The 10,866-nt window shown below is 50.8% G+C and overlaps 1 protein-coding gene across 1 annotated transcript in view; it reads left to right on the forward strand.

The window, feature by feature from the left end:
• Window positions 1-10,866, forward strand: part of LOC135198932 (NADH dehydrogenase [ubiquinone] 1 alpha subcomplex subunit 10, mitochondrial-like) — a gene marked incomplete in the record, with an annotated part of 55,787 nt that overhangs the window by 12,277 nt on the left and 32,644 nt on the right.

Here is a 10,866-nt window from a genome sequence, read left to right on the forward strand (position 1 = left end):
TCGTCTTCCGACGCGTCCTCCCCACGCGCAAAGGGGTTGGAATCTCGATCGGATTCGCGACCTCTGAAGAGGATTCTTCAAGAGCTGGACGCTTCACGTCATGCTATGTCTGAGTGGCATTCTTCTCCGGAAAGCGTAGCCTTTCCGCCCCAGAAGAAGTATAGGACGTCATCCGACGATGACGCCCTCGAGCGCCCCAGTCGCTCTAGAGCCAAGGCTGTTCTTGGGAGAAGGAAGAAGGCGTCCCCTCGCCCCTCTCCTTCTCGCAAGCGCAGCTCGTCTCGCGTAAGGAGACATCTCAGACGGAGATCATCATTGCGATGCCAGCGGCAAACTGGACGCTTTACTGAAACAGAAGGAGACGGTCCCGCGTCGAAGGAAGACGATAGACTGCCTATCAAGAGATCTAAGCAGTCTTCTCCAATGGCTCCTTTTTTCGTCCCAGTCTCTGATATTTCGCCCTCTAGACGTCGTTTTGCTTCCCAGTTCATCTAGAGGTGACGTTAGACGCCAAGTTAGAGAGAGTTCTCTGCATGCTCCTCTCCCTTCCCGTAGAGAGACGCCGGCGTTCCGACTTCGACGCTTCTGCTGACGACGATTTGCGCTCTGCACCTCTTCGACATGTCAGTGTTGACGCTCAAGTTATGTTAGTCGGGGGCAGTGGATCAAGTTCTTTGCCTGGACGTTCGGAAGGACGCTTCGCGGGACGGTAGAAGAGTCTCTTTGATGGACGCTCCGTTGGACGCTCCGTTGGACGCTTCGCTGGACGCTCGGTTGGACGCTGATTTGGACGCTCGAGAGAACGCTACATTGGACGCTCAGATGGACGCTCGTAGACGTTCTAGTAAGACCTCTGTGGACGCGAATGTGGAAGTTCGCTGTCACTCGGATGTGGTTCCCGAGCCTTTGGCACGTTCGCCTCTTATAGGTTCTCCTGATCCTGTTACTGTTAAGGATCCGTTACCCTCGTCTTCTTTTCATCGTTCAGATAGGAGACTTGGAGCTAAAGGACTTCTGCCTCTTCCTTCGGACTTGCACTCGGGTAGGAAGAAGGAGAACTTAGCGGTTTCTTCGGAGGATGTTGATGATGATCAACCTGCTACGTCTGCCTCGTCAGATTATCAAGTTTTGGCACGACTACTTCGTGATTCGTTTGGCGATACTTTTCAGCCAGCTGCTCCTCCTTCTCCTCCTTCTCAGTTTTCGTCGTCGAAGACAAGTAAGTCTCCAGGTTTCGTGAAGATGAAGACGTCGTTATCTACGAAAAGAGCTTTCCGGAAGGTAAACGCCTGGATGGAGTCTAGGAAAGCAAAAGGAAGAACTACTTTCGCCCTGCCTCCGTCTAGACTTAGCGGTAAGGCAGGGATGTGGTATGAGACAGGCGAGGAATTAGGATTGAAGGTTCCTACGTCGGCTCAAGGTGATTTCGCCAGCGTGGTGGATGCCTCAAGGAGGGCCCTTTTAGCATCGGCTAAGGTTTCTTGGACGACTTCCGAACTGGACCATCTTTTGAAGGGACTTTTTAGGTCCTTAGAAGTTTTCAACTTTTTAGACTGGTGTCTTGGAGCCTTAGACAACCAATCTCGTAAGCCAGACTCGATCAGCTTGGGGGAGCTGTCCAGTGTATTGTCAGGCAGGGACAAGGCCGTCAGGGATGGCTCAGAGGAGTTAGCCTCTCATTTTCAGCAGGGGTTCTTAAGAAAAGGTCGCTTTATTGCAACTTCGCGGCTAAGTCTGTCTCTCCCGCTCAGAGGACAGAACTTTTTTGTATGCTCCCTTTCTCGAGTCATCTCTTCCCCCAAGCTATGGTGAAGGATCTGGCAGTGAGTCTGCAGGAGAAAGCCACACAAGACCTGTTGGCTCAGTCTTCGAGACGTCCGGCTGGCCCTTCGACATCGTCTGGAACGCAACAGTTTAGGAAAGCAGAAGCACTTTCGTGGAGGGACTTCCGCTAGATCGTCTCCTCGAGGAAGAAGCCTTCCTAGAGGTAGAGCCCCTTCCAAGTCTAGGGGTAAGAAGTGAGAGATCGTGCCTTCAGTCACCAGTAGGAGCCAGGCTGCAGTTGTTTGCAGAAGCCTGGAGAGTAAGAGAGGCAGACACCTGGTCTCTCGACGTCATAGAGAAGGGTTACAAGATCCCTTTCATAAAGCCGCCCCCGTTGACTTCCACTCCCAGGGACTTGTCCCCATAGTATCCGCTACAAAGCGAAAGATTCTTTTCGACCTGCTCGAGCAGATGCTCGAGAAAAGAGCAGTGGAACAGGTTTTAGACTCGGCAACGCCAGGATTTACAACAGATTTGTTCTTGTACCGAAACAATCGGGAAGGGGGTGGCGGCCCGTCTTGGTTGGATGTAAGTCGTCTAAACCTCTTTTATAGAGAAGCAGAGGTTCAAGATGGAGACACCTCAGTCAGTTTCTGGGGGCCTTAAGACCTGGAGATTGGATGGTATCACTCGACCTACAGGACGCCTACTTTCACGTCCCGATACATCCCCAATCGATGAAGTACCTTCGGTTCGTATTGAAAGGGAAGGTCTTTCAATTCAGGGCTCTTTGTTTCGGACTGAGTACGGCCCCTTTTATCTTCACCATCTTAATGAAGAACGTGGCGAGGTGGCTCCATCTTTCCAACATCAGAATCTCGCTCTATCTAGACGACTGGCTCATACGAGCCTCCTCGCAGACCGGTGCCTGAAGGATTTGAAGACGACTCTGTCTTTAGCTGCGTCCCTGGGACTTCTGGTGAACTTCGAGAAGTCACATCTGACCCCAACACAGTCCATCGTGTATCTGGGGATTCAGATGGATTCAGTGGCTTTTCGGGCTTTTCCGTCCCAGGGAACGTCAGCAACAAGGCAATAGAAAAAGTGTCAGCCTTTCTAGGGAAAGATTCATGCTCGGTGAGGGAATGGTTGAGTCTGCTGGGGACCATTTCCTCGCTGGAGAAGTTTGTTTCCCTGGGGAGGCTACACCTCCGACCTCTTCAGTTCTTTCTGTCGGACTGCTGGACAGAAAAGGACAACTTCGACATGAAGTTAAACATCTCGGAAGAGGTGAAGAACATCTAGGATGGTGGCTCGATCCGTGGAAGCTGTCAGAGGGCGTATCCCTCAAGCTTCAGAACCCCGACCTAGTGTTGTTCTCCGACGCGTCATCCACGGGGTGGGGAGCAACTCTAGGGGGGGAGGAAGTCAGGTCAGGTACCTGGAGAGGGGAACAGGTAACCTGGCATATCACTTCAAAGAGCTGGCAGCGGTTCAATTAGCGCTCCAGTTCTTCCAGAACAAAGTCTCCCGTCGTGTGGTTCAGATCAACTCGGACAACACCACAGCCCTGGCATACTTGAAGAAACAAGGAGGAACACACTCTCGCTCCCTGTTTTCTCTAGCAAAAGAGATCCTGCTTTGGGCGAAGGAGAGAGAAGTCACAATATTGACAAGATTCATTGCCGGAGTCGAGAACGTCCGGGCAGATCTCCTCAGTCGACAAGGACAGTTATTGCCGACAGAGTGGACTCTCAATCAAGAAGTATGCCAGGAACTGTGGGGTCTTTGGGGATGCCCCTTAGTGGACATCTTCGCAACATCAAGGACGGCGAGACTTCCTCTGTATTGCTCCCCGGTTCTCGATCCGGGAGCAGTAGCAGTAGACGCCCTTCTATGGGATTGGACGGGCCTGGATCTCTACGCTTTTCCCCCCTTCAGATCCATGGGGGAGGTGATGAGAAAATTTGCAGCATCGGAGGGGACGAGGTTGACCTTAATCGCCCCCTTTTGGCCCGCAGCGAACTGGTTCACAGAGGTGATGTTCTACCTAGTGGATTATCCGAGATCTCTTCCGTTAAGGAGAGATCTACTCAAACAGCCCCACTTCGAGAGGTACCACAAAAACCTCTCCGCTCTGAGTCTGACTGCGTTCAGACTATCCAAAAGTTGGCCAGAGCGAGAGGTTTTTCGAAATCAGTGGCTAAAGCTATCGCCGCGCGAGGAGACCATCATCAATCGCGGTTTACCAATCGAAGTGGGCAGCCTTTAGAAGTTGGTGTAAGAGAAAAGGAGTTTCCTCTACCACTACCTCTGTGAGCCAGATCGCCGACTTCTTGCTTTATCTGAAACAAGATCTAAAGTTGGCAGTGTCAACTATTAAAGGCTACAGAAGCGTTCTATCTGTAGTCTTTCGCCATAGAGGTCTTGACCTCTCTAACAATAAGGATCTCCATGATCTATTGAGATCTTTCGAGACGACCAAGGTACCACTACCGAAGCTACCTTCGTGGAACCTGGATGTGGTCCTAAAATTTTTGATGTCAAATCGTTTTGAACCTCTTTCATCTTCGTCTCTACGAGATTTGACGAAGAAAACTGTATTCCTAACTGCTCTGGCGACGGCGAAGAGAGTTAGCGAAATACAGGCTATCAACAGCAACACGTCGGTTTCAAAGGGCATAATGCAGTCTGCTCTTTGAATATGTCGTTTCTGGCCAAAACGAAAACCCTCCAATCCGTGGCCTAGAACATTCGAGATCAAGGGTATGGCAGAGATCATTGGTCAAGAGCCAGAAAGAGTCCTGTGTCCTGTTAGGGCTCTTAGAGAGTATATTCGTAGAACGAAGGATTGCCGAGGTTCTGCAGAGAACTTATGGTGTTCGGTCAAGAGACCAAACATGCCCATGTCCAAGAATGCACTGGCATTCTTTTTAAGAAACACCATTAAAGAGGCGCACGCTTTCTTGCAAAGACAGTGACTTGAAGATACTTAAAGTTAACGCGCACGAAGTAAGGGCTATTTCGACCTCAATAGCCTTTCAGAAAAACATGGCTCTTAAAGACATTTTAAGTGCTACTTTTTGGAGGAGTAACTCAGTGTTCGCCTCGCACTACCTACGGGAGGTGAGAACGACCTATGAAAGCTGTTACTCTCTCGGACCATACGTCGCCGCAGACACTATTTTGGGGGCAGGAGGTAGCACTCATCCTTTCCCATAGAAAAGGGTAGGTGAGTTTTTAATATTTGTATGTTTTTGGTTGTAGGGTCGGCTCCGAGTACAGTCCGTCCCTTCCTTTAGCCTTTGGTATATGGGAGTTTGTTGTTAGGCTAACTTAGGTGGTGGTTTTTGCCTCGTTGCCCTTGGAAGTATGGTCATGGTCTAGTCACATTGTGGTCCCGTCCCCGTTGACAGATCATCTAGAGCGCACCAACTACATAGGTCACTACCTTGTTGGTAACTCTAGTGAAGCAGAAGCAGGCTTGGGTGACAGTAATCACGAAGTCAGCTATGCTAACAGGTAAGGAACCCACGATGTCAATCATATACATTATATGTTTCTAAAATCCTTTTTTCTGTCTCTCCCACCCGCCAAAGGTGGGATTCAGCTATATATATATTTGACAGGTAAGTTTCCATGAACAAAATGATATTGTTAAGATACAATAAAGTTTGTTCATACTTACCTGGCAGATATATATAATTTTAGTACCCACCCACCTCCCCTCAGGAGACGTGGAGATAGAAATCTGATAGAAAAATGGGAATGGTTCCTGATACCGCCTCCCAGCGGCGGAATGGGTACTAACCACCCTAACTCCCACTACGTGTGTCGTAAGTTTTAGAAATTCTGTCGGACTTCAGAGAATACAGCTATATATATATCTGCCAGGTAAGTATGAACAAACTTTATTGTATCTTAACAATATCATATTTAGAGAAGATTTGTTACATTTAAAGAGAGTTTCTGTACCTTTGTTTTTGGATAATTTTTAAAAGTTGTCACACGATGTTCAAGAATAGTATCTTTTTTATCTACATTTACTCATTTGAAACACCATCCGTTTCAGATTGCGACAATTGTAAGTAAGGCTTTGCGTGGACGAGATTACAAACGCCCTGCACCTTTTCCATACAAGGATAATTCTTATGGATTATTTCAAGCATTTCTTGATAAAACAACCCATAGGTGGCCCATGGATGAGAATTCCAAGATAATTGTTGTAGATGGACCAATTGCTGCTGGAAAAACTAAATTTGCCCAGGTAAGAAAAGTGGTGGATGTAGTTCTGCATTTGTTAATATTTTCTGGTTTGTCTTGAGTATTAGATCCTTCACTATTATGCCTGCCAACAGAGGAACAACTAGAAAATGGTATCTTTGTTGCAATACTTTGACAGCTTGTTGACACTGATGAAGGGAATCTAGCTCCTCTATCTGGATTCTGAACCTCGGAAGTGTCACCAAATTTGTCCTACTCTCTAGAGTAGGAACAGCACTGAGTTTTCACTGGTTTCTCCTGTCTCTTGATACTGATGAACCCTTTTTTACTTGGAACAAAGGGCATGACGTTTTTCAAATAGACTGCTTTTTGCTTTTCTGGTTGGAAAATCTTTCTGATGGTCAAAGGATAGCAGAAAAACCCTAGGCTACTTGCAGTGTGTAGACTACAGGTAGTACTTCCTACTTATTGTAGAGTATTGACACAATAGTAGCAAACTGTTAGTGAAAGCAGACTCATTAGATTATCAAAAGATCAGAAGACTGATTAGAAAATCCTAGAATTCTCTAGAACAAAGAACCAACAGCCAAAACAGAGGGATTTATCTAGATAGAGAAAAATTTTCTTGAATGTATTCAAGATTTAATACTGGGAGGAACTGACAGTTGGTTATATGATATTTTTAAGTCCTTGTGGATGGAACAACATATCATACACACAATACAAGCAGTCCCCGGGTTACGACGGGTTCGGCTTACGACGTTCCGAGGTTAAGGCGCTTTTCAATTATATTCATCAGAAATTATTTCCAGGGTTACGACGCCTACAACGCTCATCTGGCAGAAGAAATATGACACCAAGAATGCAAAATAATCAGTATTTGAAGGCATTTTGTTTTTATGCAAAATACAATAAGAATGCAGTTGTTCCGATACGTAATACAAACCCTCGGTCCTTTAACAACTAGGAAGGTAACTAGCGGCAGCTGGGACGGTCGTAAGCTTCGAACAAGGGGAACGGTAGTTAACTGCTTGTCCGATCGTGCGCGCGCCCGAGAGGTGAAGAATCACTTTTGCTTTCGGCCGCGGGTGTGAAGGACGTGTTCGTCATCGCTCTCTGCCCGCTTCATCGTCGTATGCTTGTTTATATTGGGTTTTCTACTAATGGTTTGTTTTGACTTGAAAATGAAAACTGTAAGTACACTGTTTTCATTTCATTACTTAATTATGAATCAACATGGAGCTATCGCCGTAGAGACGGCGATTTCCGCTCTTTTCATGAATTGAACCCTGATTGTGTCTCGGTGCCGAGGCGGGGTGGGCGCACTCGCGCTGAGTCATGTATTTTGGGCGAAAGTGTGTAATTGAAAGATGTAAGTGCTCTTTTTCATTATATTTTTGCCCTGTGCGTTCGTTGCCGAGAGCTTGATTGCGCTCGGCAAGAGCCTCTTATTTTGTATGAATAGAATGCAATGAAAGTGGATTCGCAATGCAGTTTTCTTTTCATTTTCATTTATTAATTGCATCAAATTTTAATTTTGTTAGATCAATTTCCTTTTTTTGCTCTTACCCGGGAATTAATCCTTACTTTTATATTTGCTGTTGAAAGTGAAAATAGCAAGTGGCAGTATTGTTCATTTTCATTATAATATATTTATGTTAGCATCATATTATTATGGATCAAGTTTCCGCTCTTACCGGGAATTGATTTTTCCCCCTTTAAGTTCTATGAAGTGAATCGCAAGTGCAGTATTCTGTTTCATTTTCATATTACTTTTCACTGCTGTGCGGGGTAGGGAAGCGAAGGTCTGCCAGGAAGTCGTCGGAAAGCTCTCCGCGACTCCCTTGGTATCCGATTCTTCGTCTTCTTTCCTGCCCCCCCCGCTCAGCTTCCTCGTATTTTTGTTTTTGGGGTCTTCCTTCCGTTTGGGGTGGGGCATGTCTCCTCCCCCGTGCGTGAGGGAACCCCTCTTACTAATCTGTCTGTGCTACCGCAGGTGCTACATCCGTGGGAGACGACCTTGGACAGGTATGGGCCACTGCGGCTGGCAGGGCGTGCCTAGCATCCACGATCTGCTGCAGCGTCTAGCGAGGTCTGGGGGGCGGTGACCTTGGAGGGTGGTCTCCACTACAACCTTCACGGCGCTTATGCTGCTTCCCCCCGCTGGTCTACACCCCATGCTGTGTCGGTGACGCCGTCTGCCGCTTCTAGGGCCGGTCGCCGCCGTACCGAGGAGGGGTATGCCGCCGCCGCCTGTGTTTTCTTCGTGTTGCCTGCCCCAGACTTCCGCTGTTCCAGCAGCTCGCCCCTGGACCGGCCGCCAGTACCACGCTGGCTGCCGATGATTCTACGAGGCGATGGCTGGGCCTGCCGTACCTGTCGCTGATGTTGGTTCCCGCTACTTGGCCTTCGGCTGTCCCTTCTGTGTTTACCGCTGCCCGCTGTTTCCTGCCGCTCCTGAGCTGGTTTGCTGTTCCTGTCGCTCCTGGTTCCTGCGCCTGTCCATGCTGGTCCTGCCCATGGTGTGTCTTCCCCAGTCCCAGGTCCTTCCGGACAGGTGCAGTCGGGCCGTGTTGCTTCGGCATAGGCCCGACTCCGGCCTGGATGGAGGACCTGACGACTGTCCTGCGTGAGCTGACGAAGAAGAGGAAGGTGTCATCTTCGTCTTCGTCTGTTTGCTGCCTCTTCCCCTTCGACTTCTAAGGCCCATAAGCCGAAGAAGAAGAAGTCTCTTTTCGGGAACTTCTAAGGGCCCGTCCCAACCTCGGTGGGACGGGGGTCCTTCTGCTGGTCCTCCTGCTCCTTCGGGAGCGGGGCCCGTCTCCCCTTCCGTAAGGAAGAAGATAGACGGGGACCAGAGGAAGTATCGGTTAGCTCTGGTACTTCCTCGCCTGGTGCTAGCGGCGATGCCGCTACGCCAGGTTCCGGCTCGGTCTCTCGTTCGCGGAGATCCCGAGTGTACGCTCTCCTCGGGAGACCGTGCAGCCAAAGTTTCGGCGCCAGAGTTCGCTCGGCGCCAAGACCACGGCACGGAGCAGAAGGCTGGCGAGAACCGCTCAGGGGTGGACCTCTCGCCAGGCAGCGGCCGCTCTCGCAGCGACCAGCTGGTAACCGGGTTTTTTGTTATTCCCCCTAAGAAGACTCCTTCGGGAACTTCGAAGGGCTCGTCACACTCCGGTGTGACGGGGGGGTTTCTTCTGCTGGTCCTCCTGTTCCTTCGGGAACGGGGCCCGTCTCCCCTTCTGAGAAGAAGAAGAAGACGGGGACCAAGGGTGTGCTGGCTAACCGCTGGTACACCCTCGCCTGGTCTTGGCAGCTCTGCTGCTAAGCCAGGTACCCGGCTCGGTTTCTCGTCCGCGAGAAGTTCCAGTGTACGATCTCCTTCGGTGACCGTGCAGCCAAAGTTAAGATGCCTGAGTTCGCTCAGCGTCATGACCGAGGCACGGAGCAGAAGACTGTTGAGAGCCGCTCAGGTGACTCTCGCCAGGCCAGCGGCCGCTCTCGCAGCGACCAGCCGGTACCTCGGGTGGACGTGACGGTCTCTGACCGGCCACGGGTTGAGGCTGGGAAGAGGTCCCCCCCTCCCCAGGTCCCCTCGACCGACGGTACCAGCGGTTTGATGTGCCGCGAGGACGCTCACCGGTCTCACGGCGGAAAGCGAGCTCTGCAGGTCACCTGACCGCCGCTCCCACAGGGACCGGGAGGATACGGTGACCAGCAGCAGCTCGTCTGACGCACGGGACCGGGGTCGACGTGCTCAGTCGAGCCGCTCGCCACAGGTGAGCGGCACGGCCAGGCCTGCAGATCGATCCCCATTGCGGGTTGGTGATCGGCTTGCAGCCCCCCACGTACGCTGGTCCTGCCAGCGAGCGGGGGGGGGGGGGGGGGAGCGTCAGGTCTGTCTCTCCACTACTTCAACTTCCTCGGGCTACACCGGGAAGAAGCGAGGTAGCTAGGAGTGATCGTGAGAGGTGCGCCGCTCACGATCCCGTCACGACGCCGCACGTGCCACGTATGGTCTTAGGACCAACCAGGACGTACGCGCAAGTGATTGGAGGCGACCGTCAGGGGGGGAGGGGGTAGCGTCAGTTCTCTCTCTCCGATACCTTCAACTTCCTCGGCATACGCCAGGAAGACGAGGTATAGGAGTGATCGTGAGAGAGCGCCGCTCACGATCCCGTCACGACGCCGCACGTGCCAGGTTGGTCCTTAGGACCAACCAGGACGTACGCGCAAGTGATTGGAGCAACCGTCAGGGATCTGTGCTGGTCTTCTTCTGAAGGAGGAGGGTCCTGGGAGCTGCTCTTGTGGAGTGGGACTGGACGTTCCTACTCCTCAAGACGCTGTAACTTCGAGATTCAGAGTAACTTTACCCAGGTTATTGCACTGATTCGTCAGCACAACGACCTGGGGAAGGATCGCCGCTCCCACCAGCAGAGCCCATGTCTCTGCTCGAGTCGTTTTGGGGCCGCGAGAGGGAACCCAAACCGACGGTGGGTTTTGCCGCGATCGGAGCTGCCGATTCTGTCTTGAACCAGAGTCTCTCGTATCCGGACAAGAAGGCTCTCTCAGTTCTGGCCGGTCGATCAAGCTACTTCCACCTCCTCTACTGCGACAGCGGCGTTTCTACGTGTCTTCGGACACCGTATTTTAAATACTCTTCGGTCCTCCTGAGAGGTTTCGACCTCGACGAGGACTGGAATGAGTCTGAGGACGGTATCGGCTCTCTCCTGTCAGGTGTCGATCAGCCCACCCAGACGAGTTCACAGTGGCGGCAGACCCTTACCTACAGTGAGAGTTCGTAACCCTCCTCGGGAAAACGTTTTTCTCCTGACGATACGTTTCCCAGACTCTGAGAGACCATCGCCGCAAGGCGAT

The sequence above is a fragment of the Macrobrachium nipponense genome, chromosome 23 (genome assembly GCF_015104395.2).
Source record: "Macrobrachium nipponense isolate FS-2020 chromosome 23, ASM1510439v2, whole genome shotgun sequence".
Taxonomy (NCBI): Eukaryota; Metazoa; Arthropoda; class Malacostraca; order Decapoda; family Palaemonidae; genus Macrobrachium; species Macrobrachium nipponense.